The following is a 19,599-nucleotide window of genomic DNA, read 5'->3' on the forward strand; positions in this document are numbered from 1 at the left end:
AACAGAAATTAGCAGCGGCACTGTATTTTGGAAAGAAGTGTTGTTGGCGAAAGAGCCCACAACACAAACACTGGTTGAAAACTGCTTTGTGTTTACCGAACGGAACTGAGCAGCAGCACTGTATTTTGGAAAGGAGTGTTGTTGGCGAAAGAGCCCACAACACAAACACTGGTTGAAAACTGCTTTGTGTTAACCTAACAGAAATGAGCAGCAGCACTCTATTACAAAATGATACACTGCAGCACAAAATGAGCACTTTATTACAAAAGTAGTTTCCAAAAAGCACTGATTGCCAGGGATAAATCCCCTTGGCAACCAAAACAAAGGAACAGCAACACTACACTACTAAACTACTAACTATTTTTTTGTAATTTTTTTGTTTTGTTTTTTGTAATTTTTTTAAAAAATTTTTGTAATTTTTTTAATTTTTTTGGAATTTTTTAAATTAAATAAAAATATTATATTTAACGATAAAATTGTAAAAAAAATATCAACTAAATGCTTGCCCTCCCAAGATTCAGGAAGGCAACAACAGCCGCTGCCAGGGACTGGGACTTCTCCCTGTCCCTAGCCCCAAGCAACCACTGCCACCAGTTGAAGGAAAAAAGAACCCAAAAGGGCCAAAAAGGCAAAAGGCAAGCAGCAACAGAGTTTGCCAGGCAGTCACAAAGGCAAGCAAGCAATGAAGCTATTGGGCAAGCAATGAATTAGGCAAGCCAAGGCACTGACTGCAGCTCCCTCCCCACAGCTCCGTCTGGCATCCACTTGTCCCTTGCAATGCGGCCGCGCGGAGCGCGCAGCCGCTTTTATAGGGCAGCCCACCCAATCAGAAGAAGACACGGGGCAATCAGCCCCGTGTCTTCTTCTGATTGGCTCCCAGCGCTCCCAGCATCCTTCCACCCTAAAATGTCATTTCCGAAACGGGCGGAAGTCCGTAAAAAAGATGGCAAATGCTGCTTCGTTATTTAAAAACACTTCTGGGTTTGAAAATAAATATCAATATCGCTACGTTTTTTTAAAAAAAGAATAATTAACGATGTACAAAATTAACGAATGAAACCGCCCAGCCCTAATACATATATATGGAGGAGACGTGGTTTTAAAAAGGGAATTTTCAGATATTTCCCCAATGCCCATATGTCATGATTTACTGCCATATTGGCCTATTTCTGCAGAAATCAGTGCTCCAAAGAAGAAGTTACTATTCAAGCATAACAACAACATATCCGGACAAAACCAGCTAGCTGTTGGCTAGTTAGAACCCCCAAGTTTCCCAGTCACTCTGAAGCCATGTTTGCAACCAACTAACAGATAAGATACAGTCATGGTCAGAGAACAATGGACTATAGTTATGTTATAGTTATGCCATTGTCAGGATCCCACGGGTGCTATAATGTCAATCAAAATCATAAACAACTAATGAACAACTGTATAGCTAACTTAGACCAATGAAATGATTTGCCTTTGGGGACCAATGAAAATGTATATTCCATTTACTATAAATGCTCTGCAGCCCCATTGGGGGTTGCGACAAACCCTTTGATTGCATCCCTGTATGCTTGTTTGTCGTTATTGCTATGGCCACGCAATAATAGTTTTTTGCAGTTTAAAGGGTTCAACTTTCGTGGATTTCCTGCTGTTATATTAAGACCCTTACCCATGCTGTGACAGTAATCTGCCCCCCCCCCCTTTAAAAAGTTTGAGGACCCCTGATATATAGTAATAATAGTTTGAAGCTGCTGACCAGGAAGACAGCATGAGGAAAGAGGAGGAAAGCAGCAGAGCAAAGGTGGCTGGCAGGAGGAGAGAGACTGGAAGTGGGGTAAATGCACCGCTTGCTAGCTTGCTACCAGGGAGGGAAGAGAAACGGCGAGATTGTAAAACTTGCACCAGACATACGAAAATAATTACAAAAATTGGAAAAATTGTTTCGATTCTTAATTACTCCTCACACTATTCCTGCATGGCTCGATATTGGATCGTAAGCTAATTTAAATACGAATCCATAACGAGTAACTAAAATAACGAACACGATCAAACAAGCCTAATATATACTCATAAATGTGTATGAGTATGCAGTGGATCTTGCTTAGGCATTATTATTATTACACACACACACACACACAATGTATATATACTCATATAAATGCATATGTGAGTGTGCAGTAAGTCTTGCATAGGCATTATTATTTCATGTGTGTGTGTGTGTGTGTGCATACTCATATAAATATGTGTGTGAATATGCTGTGAGTCCTGTTTAGACATTATTATTTCAAACACTGTATGTATATGTGTGTGTATTCACACACACATTATTATTATTATTATTTCAAATACGTATATGTATATATTTACAAACACACATTGAAATGTGTGTGAGAGTATCCAGTGGGTCTTGCTTAGGCATTATTATTTCATATATATATATATATACACACACACACACACACATACATATATATACATACATATATTATATATAATCTGTATATATACTCATATAAATGTGTGTGAGAGTATGCAGTGGGTCTTCCCTAGGCAAAGCTCGGGAAACCACTAATTAAAAAATAATCATTGACCCTGTGGACCTCAGTGGCAGGTCTGACCTTCTTCCCAACCCTTTGCCTTCCTTTTCCAATATGCTTTCTATTGTTTGCCTCTCTTTGTGCTAAAAAGGGGGAAGGGGAGTCTGGGGCTGAGCTCCTTGCTGTCCTCAATTGACTCCTATTGCAAGGGATTGGGGAGGGGGGGAATAGACACGCTCCATGGGAATTGGCCGGCTTTGCTTTGTGGCTTCCAATGTGCGCCTTGCAAAACGGAAGAAGGAGCCTTGGCGTGAGCTGCAGAGAGAGACCGACCTGCAGAAAGAAGAGGATTATTCATTGCAAGGTTGCATCCCCTGTTTTTGCTTCTTTAAAGAACCCAGGCCTGTGAAACGGATATTTGCCACTTGCCAGAGGTGAGTACAAGCCTCCTTGCCATTGGGCGGCTTCTGCAGCATCAGGACCAGAAGGAAGGGGCCAGGGATGCAGTCGAGCATCATCATCACCGCTCTGACCGCATCCCTTGGCGCCGCTCCTTAGACCCTCTGATGCCCGGCTTTTCGGCTTAAGACGGGATCAGGGTCATGCCAGCAGACGGCCTGCTTGGACCAGTCGATATAATCCTCCGGCCACGAAGGAAGGAGGATAACGGCGCCCATCGTCCTGCAGGGAAGTCAGATCTGGAAGCTGGAGCAACACAAGCCCCCAAATCGGTAAGGAAATGATGGGGGGGGGGGCAAGGTCATTCAGAGTACTTTCTCTTTCTATGCTTGGTGTCTACCTGCACTCCTATTACAAGGTTTCCAGCTAGGGTTGTTTGACCTTTGAGGCCGAGAGAGTGGGATCTCCACAGGGATTCGAACCCAGGCCCCCAGAATTATAATGTGATCTATTACTAGAAAAAATATCTAATTGTTTAATAGACCGGAGGAAAGAATGGAAGGAAGTATTTAGACCAGGCATGGGCCAACTTCGGCCCTCCAGGTGTTTTGGACTTCAACTCCCACAATTCCTAACATCCTACCAGCTGTTAGGAATTGTGGGAGTTGAAGTCCAAAACACCTGGAGGGCTGAAGTCGGCCCATGTCTGATTTAGACAGGGATGTGCCTGCCAGTTTATAGCAACCTCATTTGTTTCCTAAGTTTTTGCTACTCAGAAGTGATTTTTCCTCTAGAACAGAATCGGCGGTGACCAGGGGAGCATCTGCACAGCTAAAGCTTGTGCGCCAGCTGCGCCTGTACCTTGGGAAGTCTGACTTGGCCAAAGTAGTCCACGCTTGGTAACATCCCGTTTAGATTACTGCAACGCTCTCTACGTGGGGTTGCCTTTGAAGACAACTCGGAAGCTCCAACTAATCCAACGCTCAGCAGCCATGATTCTAACAGGAGCGGAACGCAGGGAGCATACAACCCCCCTGTTGTGCCAACTCCACTGGCACCAATCTGCTACAGGCCTCAATTCAAAGTGCTGGCGTTGGCCTTTAAAGCCCTAAACGGTTCCGGCCCAAGCTACCTATTCGACCGCATCTCTGCCTATGAACCCACCAGGGCTTTGAGATCTTCCGGGGAGGCCCTGCTCTCGATCCCGCTTGCTTCTCAAGCATGGCTGGCGGGGACGAGAGATAGAGCCTTCTCGGTGGTGTCTCCTCGGCCGTGGAACGCCCTTCCTACGGACATTAGACTAGCACCATCTCTAATGGTATTCAACAAAAAAGTGAAGACCTGGCTGTTTAAGCAGGCGTTCGAATAATTAGTGCAATGATTGGTTAATGAACACTGGAATGGAACAATGGATGACGAATCTGGAATATGTTTTTGATGACGAGACGACAGTGAATGGGTATTGTAGTAACTGTTTATTAATTGTGTAATGTGTTAGGTTGTTAACTGTTTTATACTGTAGCTCTGAATTTTTGCTGTTCGTATTTGTTGTGAACCGCTGTGAGTCGCCTTCAGGCTGAGAACAGCGGTATATAAGTAAGGTAAATAAATAAATAAATAAATTTGCAAATTTTGCATGGAAAAAGACCTGATTTGCAGAATTGTCCAAAATGCATTGAAAGTGCCGTTTTCCTGCACAAAAACATCATTTGCACATTTTGCATGGAAAAAGTCCTGATTTGCAAATACAAGCAGTCCTCGTTACAATCAAGATTGTTTCTGTAAGTTTATTCTTAAGTTGAATTTGTATGTAAGTTAGAACAGGTATGTTTTTTTTAAAAGTGTAACTCTAGCCAATTTTATATTTATCTATATCTATATATTAGCTTTGGGTGGCATAGGGAAGGGTGAACACCCCTGGGGTGTTTGTTTGGATAAGTTTCGGCCTCCTTTTCTATCCCTTGGTTATAATTGGATTTTGCAGAATTTGGGAGTCTTTATGAGAAAATGATAATGGAAGAGAGTCTCTTTGGACTGGAGGAACTATTTAGACAGAGAAAGGAAAATGTAACTGTTTAATACATGCTTTCCATGACGATTTGTGTCAACTTCATTCATTTCCTAAGGTTTTCCTACTGAGAAATGGTTTCTCCCCCAGAATAGAACCAAGTCTTTGCCAGCGGTCTCCCATCCAATTACTAGCCTTGGTCGACCCAGCTTAGCATCCAAAAATCGGACAGGATCTGGTACCTTTTTTGAAAAAAAAATCTCTCCCACTTGTATACATATACCTATAGGATGTGTCAATACCCATGGATAAAAATATGAATAAGTGGACAATTGAAGGCCCAAAGATTACTCTTATTGAGATCCTCCACTTAGGACTGTTTGAGGCATTAAAAGTGTGCTCCATATTCATTCTGCAGAATATGAAAGAGGAAGGAAGGGGCCATCTCCATTTCTCATTTCTCAACACCCAAACGCCTTGGGTGCATCTACACCCAATTAACACAGTTTTGTCCCACTTTAATTCCCATGGAGGCTGTCATTTTATTAATCATCTCAGAATGATAGCAATTGGAAAATCTGTAGTTTTTAAAAGGACTTTTTAAGGACAGCTCCCAGGATTCCTTAACACAAAGCCATGGCAGCTATAGAGGCATCAGGCTGCATTAATTCCACGGTGCGGATGCAACCCAATTCTGGACCTCCCTTGCCAGCTCTGGAAGGGATTTTTTGCATTACAAAAATTCTCCCTCCAGAGTCCGAAATTAGAATCTGCTCAGGGGTTTGCTTTCTTTAAAAGGAGAGCTGCTAAAGCAGATGGTCCAGTTAATGCATCCTTAGAAGTGGAGCTCCTTTAAGAAGCATTTCTGCATTCAGATGGAAAGGGCCAATGCTATGTTGGCTTCCTTTCTTCCGTCGCCTTCCAAAAACCCATTATCCCGATGACAAATATATTTGAGTGACACCATCTCCAAGTACAAATAGATCCACTATAAAATATCTATATCTACAAAAACCAATTATGCTTGCAATAAAATGTTGCCACAGAAGAGCCCTTTCATTCAGGGCTTCCGACATTCTTGGACTCGTGGATGCATCTCCACTGCAGTTGGATACCACTTTTGTTGCCTTGAGCCCTCTTTGCCAGAGTGTGCTAAACTGCAACTCCCAGGATTCCATCACATGAACCAGGGCAGTTAACGCAGGATCAGACTGAATTCGTTCTACAGTGTGGATGCAGTCCTTGTAATACTATAATTCCCAGGATTCCGTAGTCACTGAATGGTGTCCACGTAATCCTTGCTGTCTGAGCTCCTTAGACATCTTATTTCACTCTTTTTTTTCAAAATAAGATTCCTAGCATTGTAGCTGGAAGGGCTATACACATACTTTTTTAATATTACATGAAAGGTAGATTCAGAAGAAGATGAATTTACTGAATTAACAGTTTATATTGGATTACTGTAACGCACTCTACAGAGGGCTGCCCTTGGAAATGGCTGGGAAATTTCAATTGGTACAATGGGCGGCAGCCAGGTTACTAACCAGTGCTCCTTACAGGGAGCTGTCAACCCTCCTGTTTAAGGAACTCCACTGGCTGCCATTCATTTTCAAAGTGCAGGTTCTTACCTACAAAGCCCTGAACGGTTTGGGACCCGCCTACCTGCGTGACCACATTTCCGTATACGAGCCCACACGATTTCTTCGATCATCAGGAGAAGCCCTGCTCACACTCCCACCTCCTTCGCAGGCGCGATTGGTGGGGACAAGGGAGAGGGCCTTCTCGGTGGTGGCCCCTCGACTCTGGAATTCACTCCCTAAGGACATCAGTCATGCCCCAACATTGGCAGCCTTTAGGAGGAGCCTGAAAATGTGGTTGTTCCAGTGTGCCTTCCCAGAATAAGGAAACCTCTTAGCAATATGTCCTCAAATGCACTTTAATATTGATTTAGGATTGTCTGCATGCCCTCATCTTTCCTTAAAAACCCTATCCTAGTTTACTCTTCTTTGTTCATGCCCAGCATTTTAAATTTTAATTATTACATTTGGCCCGGCCATAGGTTTTTAAATGCTGTATGTTATTGTTATTGTTTATTGCTTATTGTGTATTTTTTGTTTTTGAGTTTTATTTTAACTGTTTTTTATTGATTATTTGTTATCGCTTTTTTAAATTGATGTGCTGTAGACTTGGCCTCATGTAAGCTGCACCGAGTCCCTTCGGGAGATGGTAGCGGGGAACAAATAAAGTTTTTAAAAATTATTATTATTATTATTATTATTATTATTATATATACATACACTTACACATCCATATTCATATATGCACACGTGTACATATATACACACATATACATGCATATATATATGCATGCATATACACACATATACACATACCTATTCATATAAACACTATTCATATACACACATGCATATATACACATAGGCATATACATACACACATATATACATGAATATGCATATATACAATCTCACACATATATATACTGTGCTGTCGCACGCTGGGCCTGTGCATTAGACTGTACACAGGACGTAAATTCTCTGTGCCCAACGAGACGCCGGGGCTGCCTCAGAATAAAGGCCCTTAGATTCCCCCAAACAGAGTCTTTAGAATGCTTAAAGTAAGTCTAACAAAGTTTTTTTATTAAGGAACAAACAGGTACTTTAACGGTTTTCTTAACAGTCTATAGGCTCTTTCAATCTTGTCCACTAGGAACAGGCACTGTTTTCTTAACTGTAACTAACTGATGGGGAAATCCTAGCTTCTAATCTGGGCAGTCTGTACTTGCCTCTGTTGACGTGGAGCCCCTGCACCCGGTACCAACTGCGTCTGGCTTCCGCGAGTGACCCTTGCCTCAACAGAGCTTTGTAGACCTCCAGGAAAAAAGAAGAAGTTCAGGTTGCCGTGATGGCCGGCTGGAGTCCCTCAGCCAAGCTGTGGCTGTATGTCTCCTGGCCAAGCCGTAGGGCTGTATAACCCCGGCCAAGCTGTAAAAGACGAAGATTTTCTACAGGAGCCACTTCGTTCTATGTCCTGTGCGCAAGGCTTCTCTGTGAGAACTGAACTCAAAAAGGCTCCTGTTCCCTCCAAAACTCAAAAGGGGCGGGACCAGGGAACTTAACTATAACTGGCAGGTGGATTACCCTATAAATGCAAATTATAACAGGAAACCCCCTGCTGCAAAATCCCAAGCATGGGATTGCACACAAACATTTAAACACAGCAAATAAATCTGGAGCTCCTGGAACAGCTGTTCCAGAACATATACACACATATAAACACATATATCCATACATAACACACACACACACATATATATATACATATAAACACACATATACAAACACATATTTTATCTATCTATACATACACACAAATATATCCATATATATATACACACATATACATGTATACACACACAAACACACACAGATATTCTGTCTTTCCATAAAAGTACAACACAGAAACAGACAACCTCAGCAGTCTTCCTAGTGGTCAAAACACACATACATATATGCACATAACACACACATACACATATGTACATGCACACACATGTACACACACATATATTTCTGCAAATACATATATACACACATGTACATATATACACATATGCATATATATATATATATATATAAACAGCACATATATACATGCATAACATACACACATATACATGTATACACACATTTACAAACACATATCTATCTATCTATATACACACACACATATATATCCATATATATATATACACACATATATATACACACACACATATATATGCACACACATATATATCTATACACACACATTCTGCCTTTACATAAATGTACAACTAATCAAGGTGAAAGAAGAAAGCGCAAAAGCCGGGTTGCAGCTAAACGTCAAAAAAGCAAGATTATGGCAACAAGAATGATTGACAACTGGAAAATAGAGGGAGAAACCGCGGAGGCCGTGACAGACTTTGTATTTCTAGGTGCAAAGATTACTGCAGATGCAGACTGTGGCCAGGAAATCAGAAGACGCTTACTTCTTGGGAGGAGAGCAATGTCCAGTCTCGATAAAATAGTGAAGAGTAGAGACATCAGACTGGCAACAAAGATCCGCCTAGTCAAAGCCATGGTATTCCCTGTAGTAACCTACGGATGTGAGAGCTGGACCTTAGGGAAGGCTGAGCGAAGGAAGATCGATGCTTTTGAGCTGTGGTGCTGGAGGAAAGTGCTGAGAGTGCCTTGGACTGCGAGAAGATCCAACCAGTCCATCCTCCAGGAAATAAAGCCCGACTGCTCACTGGAGGGAAAGATACTAGAGACAAAGTTGAAGTACTTTGGCCACATCATGAGGAGACAGGAAAGCCTAGAGAAGACAATTATGCTGGGGAAAGTGGAAGGCAAAAGGAAGAGGGGCCGACCAAGGGCAAGATGGATGGATGGCATCCTTGAAGTGACTGGACTGACCTTGAGGGAGCTGGGGGTGGTAACGGCCGACAGGGAGCTCTGGCGTAGGCTGGTCCATGAGGTCACGAAGAGTCGGAGACGACTGAACGAATGAACAACAACACAACACAGAAATAGACAACCTCAGCAGTATTCCTAGTAGTCAAAACAATCAGATTTCCTCCATATGCACACACACAAACATAAAGATATATAAGAAGCGTATGTGTGTGCGTGAACCCATAGAAATCATCATAGAGATATTCCCTTTGGGCAAACTGGCCTATTTTTAATTTGTTTTAGTAAACCTCCCTGAGGGATTTAAAAGAGATGCGCCGATGCATGCCTCATTCAGGCCTGATTGGAAGCACGCATCCGGGGCGCAAATAACAATAAATAACGAACCCAACAAAACAAAATACTGAGAAACCAGGGGAAAATATGTCATTCGATGAGGTCATAAAAGAATGAGGGTTACTCCTTTTATTAGTTACCAATGCAAAGAGGGTATTGGAGACTAATGTGCCAAGGTAGCAAAGAATTTTATTTGGATAGCAATGAGAATGAAACAATAAATGGAGGAGTAAACTACAGTATTATTTAGACTAGTTATATACCATTCGTGTGCAAATATATATTTAAAATATTTTTTAAAATCTAAGTTAGAGGGGTGAAAATGAGTTGCAGGGTTATATACTTTGAGAAGGTCTTAACTGGAATCTTGGGTTCTTGTAGGTTTTTCGGGCTGTATGGCCATTTATTTATTTCTCGTGTCAGGGCAGCCAGTCAATTATATTACATTTCTAACAGAACAAAGCAAACAAACAGAGAAAATACAAAATGTGTGAGTTTGGTAGTTGATTAAATGTCCTTTGACCAGTATCTGGCCACTTGGAGTGCTTCTGGTGTTGCTGCAAGAAGGTCCTCCATTGTGCATGTAGCAGGGCTCAGGTTGCATTGCATCAGGTGGTCAGTGGTTTGCTCCTCTCCGCACTCGCATGTCGAGGATTCCACTTTGTAGCCCCATTTCTAAAGGTTGGCTCTGCATCTTGTGGTGCCAGAGCGCGGTCTGTTCAGCGCCTTCCAAGTCGCCCAGTCCTCTGTGTGCCCAGGGGGGAGTTTCTCATTTGGTTGAGGTTCTGGGTTTGAGCCTACCACTTTTGGACTCTTGCTTGCTGAGGTGTTCCAGCGAGTGTCTCTTAGAAAGCTATGTCTGGATTTAAGTCATTGACGTGCTGGCTGATACCCAAACAGGGGATGAGCTGGAGATGTCTCTGCCTTGGTCCTTTCACTATTGGCTGCCACTTCCCGGCGGATGTCAGGTGGTGTGATACCGGCTAGACAGTGTAATTTCTCCATTGGTGTAGGGGGCAGACACCCCATGATAATGCGGCATGTCTCATTAAGAGCCACATCCACTGTTTTAGTGTGGTTAGATGTGTTCCACACTGGGCATGCATACTCAGCAGCAGAGTAGCACAGCGCAAGGGTGGATGTCTTTACTGTATCTGGTTGTGATCCCCAGGTTGTGCCAGTCAGCTTTCGTATGATATTGTTTCTAGCACCCACTTTTTGCTTGATGTTCAGGCAATGCTTCTTGTAGATAAGAGCACAGTCCAGAGTGACTCCCAGGTATTTGGGTGCGCTGCAATGCTCCAGTGGGATTCCTTCCCAGGTGATCTTCAGAGCTTGGGATGCTTCTCTGTTCTTGAGATGAAAGGCACATGTCTGTGTTTTAGATGGGTTGGGGATCAGCTGGTTTTCCCTGTAATAGGCAGTAAGAGCACCTAGAGCTTCGGAAAGCTTCTATTCTACCATCTCAAAGCTCCCTGCTTGAGCAGTAATGGCACGATCATCAGCATAGATGAAGCTCTCTGTCCCTTCTGGCAGTGGCTGGTCATTTGTGTTGATGTTGAACATGGATGGAACAAACACACTCCCCTGAGGTAGGCCGTTCTTCTGTTTCCGCCATCTGCTTCTCTGGCCCTGGAACTCAACAAAAAAGCTCCTGTTTTGTAGCAGGTTTCCTATGAGGCGGGTGAGGTGGTAGTCCTTTGTGTCTCACAACCTCTGAAGATGCCTGCCATAGATGCAGGCAAAATGTCAATACAGAATGCTTCTGGAACATGGCCATACAGCCCGAAAAACCTACAACAACCCAGTGATACCAGCCATGAAAGCCTCAACAATACTTTTCAATCTTGTTTAATGTTTAGCTGATTTAGGGTCAGTTTTATTATTGTGTGTGGTTTTGTTTTGTTCTGTAAGTTTGGTTTGTTACTTCTTTCAATTCAACAAAGTAACTTTTTAAATATATATCTATATAAATAAAAATGTAATGTTTTGTGGGATTAACATAACTCAAAAATCACTGGACAAATTGACACTAAATTTAGACACTAGACAGTAACATCTAGTTACCGACCTCTTCCTCTGAGAGCTGACTAGTTACAGATCCCGGCCATGTAGGGGGGGGAGGGTTCCGGATGAAGGGGGTGCCATTCAAGTCGTGTGGGGGAGGAGAATAGCGGGTCACCGATATCCCAGGGAGAAGTGTAACAGAGTCCTTGCGACCCTGGAGAAGGTAGGTAGTGGTAGGCTCCTTGGCAGTCCCCCTGGTCTTAAGGTCCTGCTGATTAATGCCAGATCCATTAATGGTAAGACTGTGGCCATCCAGGACTTGATCCTGGATGAGAGGGCAGATCTGGCATGCATCACCGAGACCTGGCTGGACGAGCTGGGGGGAGTAAATCTCTCTCAGCTGTGCCCACCAGGTTTCGGAGTGCATCAGCAGGCCAGACAGGGAGGGCGGGGAGGAGGGGTCGCAGTAGTCTTTCGGCAATCCATCGCCGTGATCAGATGCGCTGTTCCGCAGGCTTCTGGGTTCGAGTGTGTCCACTTGAAAGTGGGGAGCCGTGACAGTGTGGGGTTCCTGCTGGTGTACCGCCCACCCCGCAACCCAGCAGCCTCCCTGTCTGAGCTAGCGGAGGTGGTCTCCAATTCGGCCTTGGTTTCCCAGCGCCTTGTGGTGTTGGGAGATTTTAACATCCACGCTGAGACCACCCTATCTGGCGCAGCTCAGGACTTTATGGCCACCATGACAGCCATAGGACTGTCACAAATAATATCCGGTCCCACTCATCAAGCTGGACATACTCTTGACCTTGTTTTCGTGGCGGACAACAAAATGATTAGAGTGGAAGATCAAAACATCCTTCCGGTGTCATGGTCTGATCATTATCTGATCACTTTTAGACTTGCTGCGACTCTTAACCTCCGCAGGGGTGGAGGACAGATTAAAATGGTCCACCCCAGGAGACTGATGGATCCGGACGGATTCCTGAGGAATCTTGGGGTTCTTCCTGCCTTGGAGCCTGGCGATTCTATCGACGCCTTGGTAACTCTTTATAATGGGGAGATGTCCAGGGCGCTAGATATGATCGCACCCGAACGCCCCATCTCGTTGCGTCGTGACAGGCCATCTCCCTGGTTCACCGGGGAGCTGACTGTGATGAAGCATACGAGAAGGGGGCTAGAGCGCAAATGGAGGAAATCTCGGGACGTCTCTGATCGAGCACGGGCTAAAGTCTCTCTTAAGACATACTCCGTGGCTATACGGGCGGCCAAGAAATCATTCACGACCACCCGTATAGCGTCTGCAGCAAACAGATCATCGGAGCTGTTTCGGGTCATGGGGGGTGGAGGAGCTCACTGATGATCCAGCAGCTCGGTGTCGCGATTTCGCACACCATTTTGCAGATAAAGTCGCTCAGATACGTCTCGAGCTCGACTCCACTTCCATCGCAGTGCCAGAAGAGGTGACGGAGGCACCTGCTTGTCCATCTTTGTGGCATTCTTTTAGGCTTGTTCTTCCTGAAACTGTAGAGGAGGTTCTTGGGGCTGTGAGGGCGACCACCTCACCTCTAGACCCATGCCCATCGTGGCTCATTAAATCAATCAGGGAGGGGTTGGTTGATTGGTTTGTGTAGATTATCAATGCATCGTTGGAGCAAGGGATTTTTCCATCTAACCTGAAACAGGCTGTGGTGCGTCCACTTCTCAAAAAAGCTTCCCTTGACTCCACGGTGCTGAGTAATTACAGGCCAATCTCCAACCTCCCTTTTCTGGGTAAGGTGCTGGCACCGAGACAGCCTTGGTCGCCTTGGTGGATGACCTCCGCAGAGAGCTGGACTCTGCTGGTTCTCTTGGACATCTCAGCGGCTTTCGATACCATCGATCATGGTATCCTTCTGGGTCATCTCTCTGGGATGGGCCTTGCGGGCACGGTTTTGTCGTGGCTCCGGTCCTTCCTGGAGGGACACACCCAGATGGTGAAGCTGGGAGACGCCTGCTCGGACCCCTGGCCTTTGACCCGTGGGGTCCCGCAAGGCTCTATCTTGTCGCCCATGCTCTTCAACATCTACATGAAACCGCTGGGAGAGGTCATCCGGAGTTTTGGAGTTGGGTGCCATCTTTATGCGGATGACACACAACTCTACTACTCCTTTCCACCTAATTCCAAGGAGGCTTCTCGGGTGCTGGACGAGTGCCTGGCCGCTGTGTCGATCTGGATGAGGAAGAACAAGCTGAAGATCAATCCCGACAAGACAGAGGTCCTCCTGGTCGATCGTAAACCGGATCGGGGTATAGGGTGGCAACCTGTGTTGGACGGGGTTACACTCCCCCTGAAGCCACAGGTCCGCAGTTTGGGTGTCCTCTTGGATTCTTCGCTTACACTTGAGGCTCAGGTGTCAGCGGTATCCGGGAGGGCCTTTGCACAACTGAGACTTGTGCACCAGCTGCGACCGTACCTCGTGAAGGCAGATCTGGCCGGGGTGGTCCACGCCTTGGTCACCTCTAGAATGGATTACTGCAATGCGCTCTACATGGGGCTGCCCTTGAAGACGGCTCGGAAACTTCAATTGGTCCAGCGGGCAGCAGCCAGGATGTTAACCGGGGCCCATTATCAAGAGAGGTCTACCCCTCTGTTTAAGGAGCTCCACTGGCTGCCATTTATTTTCCGAGCCCAATTCAAGGTGCAGGTGCTCACCTACAAAGCCCTGAACGGTTTGGGACCACCCTACCTGCGTGACCGCATCTCCATCTATGAACCCACACGCTCACTCCGATCATCTGGGGAGGCCCTGCTCGTGATCCCACCCACGTCACAAGCGCGTTTGGTGGGGACACGGGACAGGGCCTTCTCTGTGGCAGCCCCCCGACTTTGGAATGCCCTCCCAAAAGACCTCCGACAGGCCCCTACTTTAGCAGTTTTCAGAAGGAACCTAAAAACCTGGCTGTTCCGATGTGCCTTCCCAGATTAGGAATTTCCCCCTTCCCAAGTCCTAGAAGCACCTTAGCACAACCGATGTTACTGCACACTGCACTTTTTAATCCATGTTCCTCCTACCATCTCAGCATTTTAACCTCTGTACCCCATTGCGCCGGCCGAACCAGTTTTAATTGTGTTCTGAGGTAGTTATTGTTGTTATTTTGCTTGATTGTTTTGATTTGCTTTGTTTATTATTGTGTTATGTTTTATTGTATTGTGTTTTGAGGCTCTGGCCTGTGTAAGCCGCATCGAGTCCTGCGGGAGATGCTAGCGGGGTACAAATAAAGTTAATAATAATAATAATAGACATCTATCAGGCCAATGAGTTACCATCACTCATAAAAACACTGAAAAACACAGCAGAAGAGACTTAAAAAGCCAAAAACCAAAAAATACATTACAACGCATGCACAAAACCACACACATATACAAATGCATATATATAAACATATATACAATATACATGCACACACAAAACACATATACACAGACTGGGCCACAGCAATGTGTAGCAGGGGACGGCTAGTATCTATATCTATATCTATATCTATATCTATATCTATATATCTATATCTATATCTATATCTATATCTATATCTATATCTATATCTATATCTATATATATATATCTATATATATATATATATAATAAAAGAGAGTGTTTGTATCGGACAGAGGAATTGTGGAGGGAGGGCGGTGTATGTGCCAGCGTTTTGATTGGCCAGCCTGAAAGTTCCAACATTCGGATTAGCTGCCGCAGTGGTGCTATTTGCATATGGTCTCTAATTGGCCAGCTTCAAGAGGAGCCCCTGGTGGAGAAGAGGGTTCATGGCAGAAACGGGGCATGACAGCAGGAAATTTGCATATGGTCTCTGATTGGCCAGCCTCAAATCCAACATTCCGAGATGACAAAGAGAGGAAAGGAAAGGCCAAAGGGGGCTGGGTCAGAACACTCCCAATACAGACCGAAATAGGCACACAGAGCCCCCATCACCCACTCTACATCCTACTGCAGTTTGGAGGAGTATGAACCATGGATGATGGGACTTGCAGTACCACCACTCACATTCTGAGACCGCTGTTAACCTTATCCAATGACTGATCAGGACCAAACTTCGCACATAGACCTCTCATGACCCACTTTACGTCCTGGTGTGGTTTGGCCGGGGATGGACCGTGAGTTATGGGACTTGCAGTACCATTGCTCAATTCTTCAGACCACTGCAACCCTCATCCAATTACCAATAAATACCAAACTTGGCACACTGAGTCTCCATGACACACTCTACATCCAGGTGCAATTTGAAGGAGGATGCACCATGGACGATGGGACTTGCAATACCTGCACTCCCTTCCTAAGACCATTACAACTGCCAGCGATGATGGATCAGGACCACAATTTACACAGAGAGCCTGCATAACTCACTCTACATCCTGGTGCGGTTTGGAAGAATTTGACAATGGATGATGGGACTTGCAGTCACTTCACTCACTTCCTGAGACCACTGAGACCCTCGCCAATGACTCATCAAGACTAAACTTGGCACATGGAGCTTCAATGACCCACTCTACATCCTGGAGCAGTTTGGAGGACGACAGACCATGGATGATGGGACTTCAAGTACCTCCACTACCCAAGACTGCTGCAAAACTCATCTAATGACCAATCAAGACGAACGTTGGCACGCAGAGCCCCCATGACCCACTCTACATCCTGCTGCAGCTTTGGAGAAGAGTGGACCATGGATGATGGAACTTCCAGTACCTTCACTCACATTCTGAGACCTCTGCAAACCTCATCCAATGACGGATCAAGACCAAACTTGGCACATAGACCTCTCATGACCCACTTTACATCCTGGTGTTGTTTGGAAAAATTTGGAGGTGGATGATGGGACTTGCAGTATCTTTGCTCACTTCCTGAGACCACTGAGACCCTCGCCAATGACTAATCAAGACTAAACTTGTCACATGGGGCTCCAATGACCCACTCTACATCCTGCTGCAGTTTGGAGGAGGACAGACCATGGATGATGGGACTTCAAGTACCTCCACTCCCTTCCAAATATTGCTGCAACCCTCTTCTAATGACCAATCAAGACCACACTTGGCACACAGAGCCCCCATGATCCACTCTACATCCTGCTGCAGTTTGAAAGGGGATGGACTTTGGATGATGGGCTTGCAGTACCTTCACTCACTTACTGACACCACTGCCACCCTCATCTAATGACTGATAAAGACCAAACTTGGCACACAGAGCCCCCATGACCCACTCTATATCCTGCTGCTGTTTGTAGGAGGATGGCCCATGGATAATGGGACTTCAAGTACCTTCACTCACTTCCTGAAAATAATGCTGCCATTATCCAAAGACCAATAAAGACCAAACTTGGCATACAGAACCGCCATTACCCACTTTCTCTAATAACCCGGGCAACGCCGGGTCCCCAAGCTAGTATATAATAAAAGTCAAAACTTGTATGCGGAGGACAAAAGTGTGGCGGTGTATGTGCTCGCTTTCTGATTGGCTGCCACTGTGGTCTCTAATTGGCCAGCCTGAAAGTTCAAAGATTCCGATTGGCTGGGCAGCGGTGCTATTTGCATATGGTCTCTGGCCAGCTTCAAGAGGAGCCCCTGGTGGAGAAAAGAGTTCATGACAGAAACGGAGTCATGAGAAGGAAATTTGCATATGGTCTCTGATTGGCCAGCCTCAAATCCAACATTCCGAGATGACAAAGAGAGGAAAGGAAAGGCCAAAGGGGGCTGGGTCAGAACACTCCCAATACAGACCGAAATAGGCACACAGAGCCCCCATCACCCACTCTACATCCTACTTCAGTTTGGAGGACTATGAACCATGGATGATGGGACTTGCAGTACCACCACTCACATTCTGAGACCGCTGTTAACCTTATCCAATAACTGATCAGAACCAAACTTTGCACAGAGACCTCTCATGACCCACTTTACATCCTGGTGTGGTTTGGCCGAGATGGACCGTGGATTATGGGACTTGCAGTACCATTGCTCAATTCTTCAGACCACTGCAACCCTCATCCAATTACCGATAAATACCAAACTTGGCACACTGAGTCTCCATGACGCACTCTACATCCTGGTGCAGTTTGAGAGAGGATGCACCATGGACGATGGAACTTGCAATACCTGCACTCCCTTCCTAAGACCATTACAACTGCCAACGATGATGGATCAGGACCACAATTTACACAGAGAGCCTGCATAACTCACTCTACATCCTGGTGCGGTTTGGAAGAATTTGACAATGGATGATGGGACTTGCAGTCACTTCACTCACTTCCTGAGACCACTGAGACCCTCGCCAATGACTCATCAAGACTAAACTTGGCACATGGAGCTTCAATGACCCACTCTACATCCTGGAGCAGTTTGGAGGATGACAGACCATGGATGATGGGACTTCAAGTACCTCCACTACCCAAGACTGCTGCAAAACTCATCTAATGACCAATCAAGACGAACGTTGGCACACAGAGCCCCCATGACCCACTCTACATCCTGCTGCAGCTTTGGAGAAGAGTGGACCATGGATGATGGAACTTCCAGTACCTTCACTCACATTCTGAGACCTCTGCAAACCTCATCCAATGACGGATCAACACCAAACTTGGCACATAGACCTCTCATGACCCACTTTACATCCTGGTGTTGTTTGGAAAAATTTGGAGATGGATGATGGGACTTGCAGTACATTTGCTCACTTCCTGAGACCACTGAGACCCTCGCCAATGACTAATCAAGACTAAACTTGCCACATGGAGCTCCAATGACCCACTCTACATCCTGGTGCAGTTTGGAGGAGGACAGACCATGAATGATGGGACTTCAAGTACCTCCACTCCCTTGCAAAGATTGCTGCAACCCTCTTCTAATCACCAATCAAGACCACACTTGGCACACAGAGCCCCCATGATCCACTCTACATCCTGCTGCAGTTTGAAAGGGGATGGACTTTGGATGATGGGACTTGCAGTACCTTCACTCACTTACTGCCACCACTGCCACCCTCATCTAATGACTGATAAAGACCAAACTTGGCACGCAGAGCCCCCATGACCCACTCTATATCCTGCTGCTGTTTGTAGGAGGATGGCCCATGGATAATGGGACTTCAAGTACCTTCACTCACTTCCTGAAAATAATGCTGCCATTATCCAAAGACCAATAAAGACCAAACTTGGCATACAGAACCGCCATTACCCACTTTCTCTAATAACCCGGGCAACGCCGGGTCCCCAAGCCAGTATATAGAAGTCAAAACATGTATGCGGCGGATGTGTGGCGGTGTATGTGCCGGCTTTCTGATTGGCCAGCCTGAAAGTTCCAAGATTCTGACTGGCTGCTGCTGTGGTGCTATTTGCATAAGATCCCTGATTGGCCTTCTTCAACAGGAGCCCCTGGTGGAGAAAAGGGTTCATGACAGAAACAGGGACATGATAGAAGGAAATTTGCATATGGTCTCTGATTGGCCAGCCTCAATTCCAAGATTCCGAGATGACAAAGAGAGGAAAGGAAAGGCCAGGGGCTCTGTCAGAAAATTACCAATACAGACCACACTTTGCAAACAGAGCACACAAGACCCACTCTACATCCTACTGCAGTTTGGAGGAGGATGAACCATGGATGATGGGACTTGCTGTACCATCACTCACATTCTGAGACCGCTATTAACCTCATCCAATGACTGATCAGGACCAAACTTGGCACATAGACCTCTCATGACCCACCTTATGTCCTGGTGTGGTTTGGCCGGGGATGGACCATGGATTATGGGACTTGCAGTACCTTTGCTCAATTCTTCAGACCACTGCAACCCTCATCCAATTACCGATAAAG

At 45.4% G+C, this 19,599-nt stretch overlaps 1 protein-coding gene across 1 annotated transcript in view; it reads left to right on the forward strand.

The window, feature by feature from the left end:
- The first annotated feature begins 2,760 nt into the window (after positions 1 to 2,760).
- The window catches only part of LOC137095454 (testis-expressed protein 2-like), a 39,198-nt gene continuing 22,359 nt past the window's right edge, over positions 2,761 to 19,599 (forward strand). The window contains exon 1 of the mRNA XM_067462132.1: positions 2,761 to 3,256. The gene's annotated coding sequence lies outside the window, so the exon portion shown is untranslated. The remainder of the gene's footprint in view (positions 3,257 to 19,599) is intronic.

Source organism: Anolis sagrei, chromosome Y (assembly GCF_037176765.1).
Source record: "Anolis sagrei isolate rAnoSag1 chromosome Y, rAnoSag1.mat, whole genome shotgun sequence".
NCBI lineage: Eukaryota > Metazoa > Chordata > Lepidosauria > Squamata > Dactyloidae > Anolis > Anolis sagrei.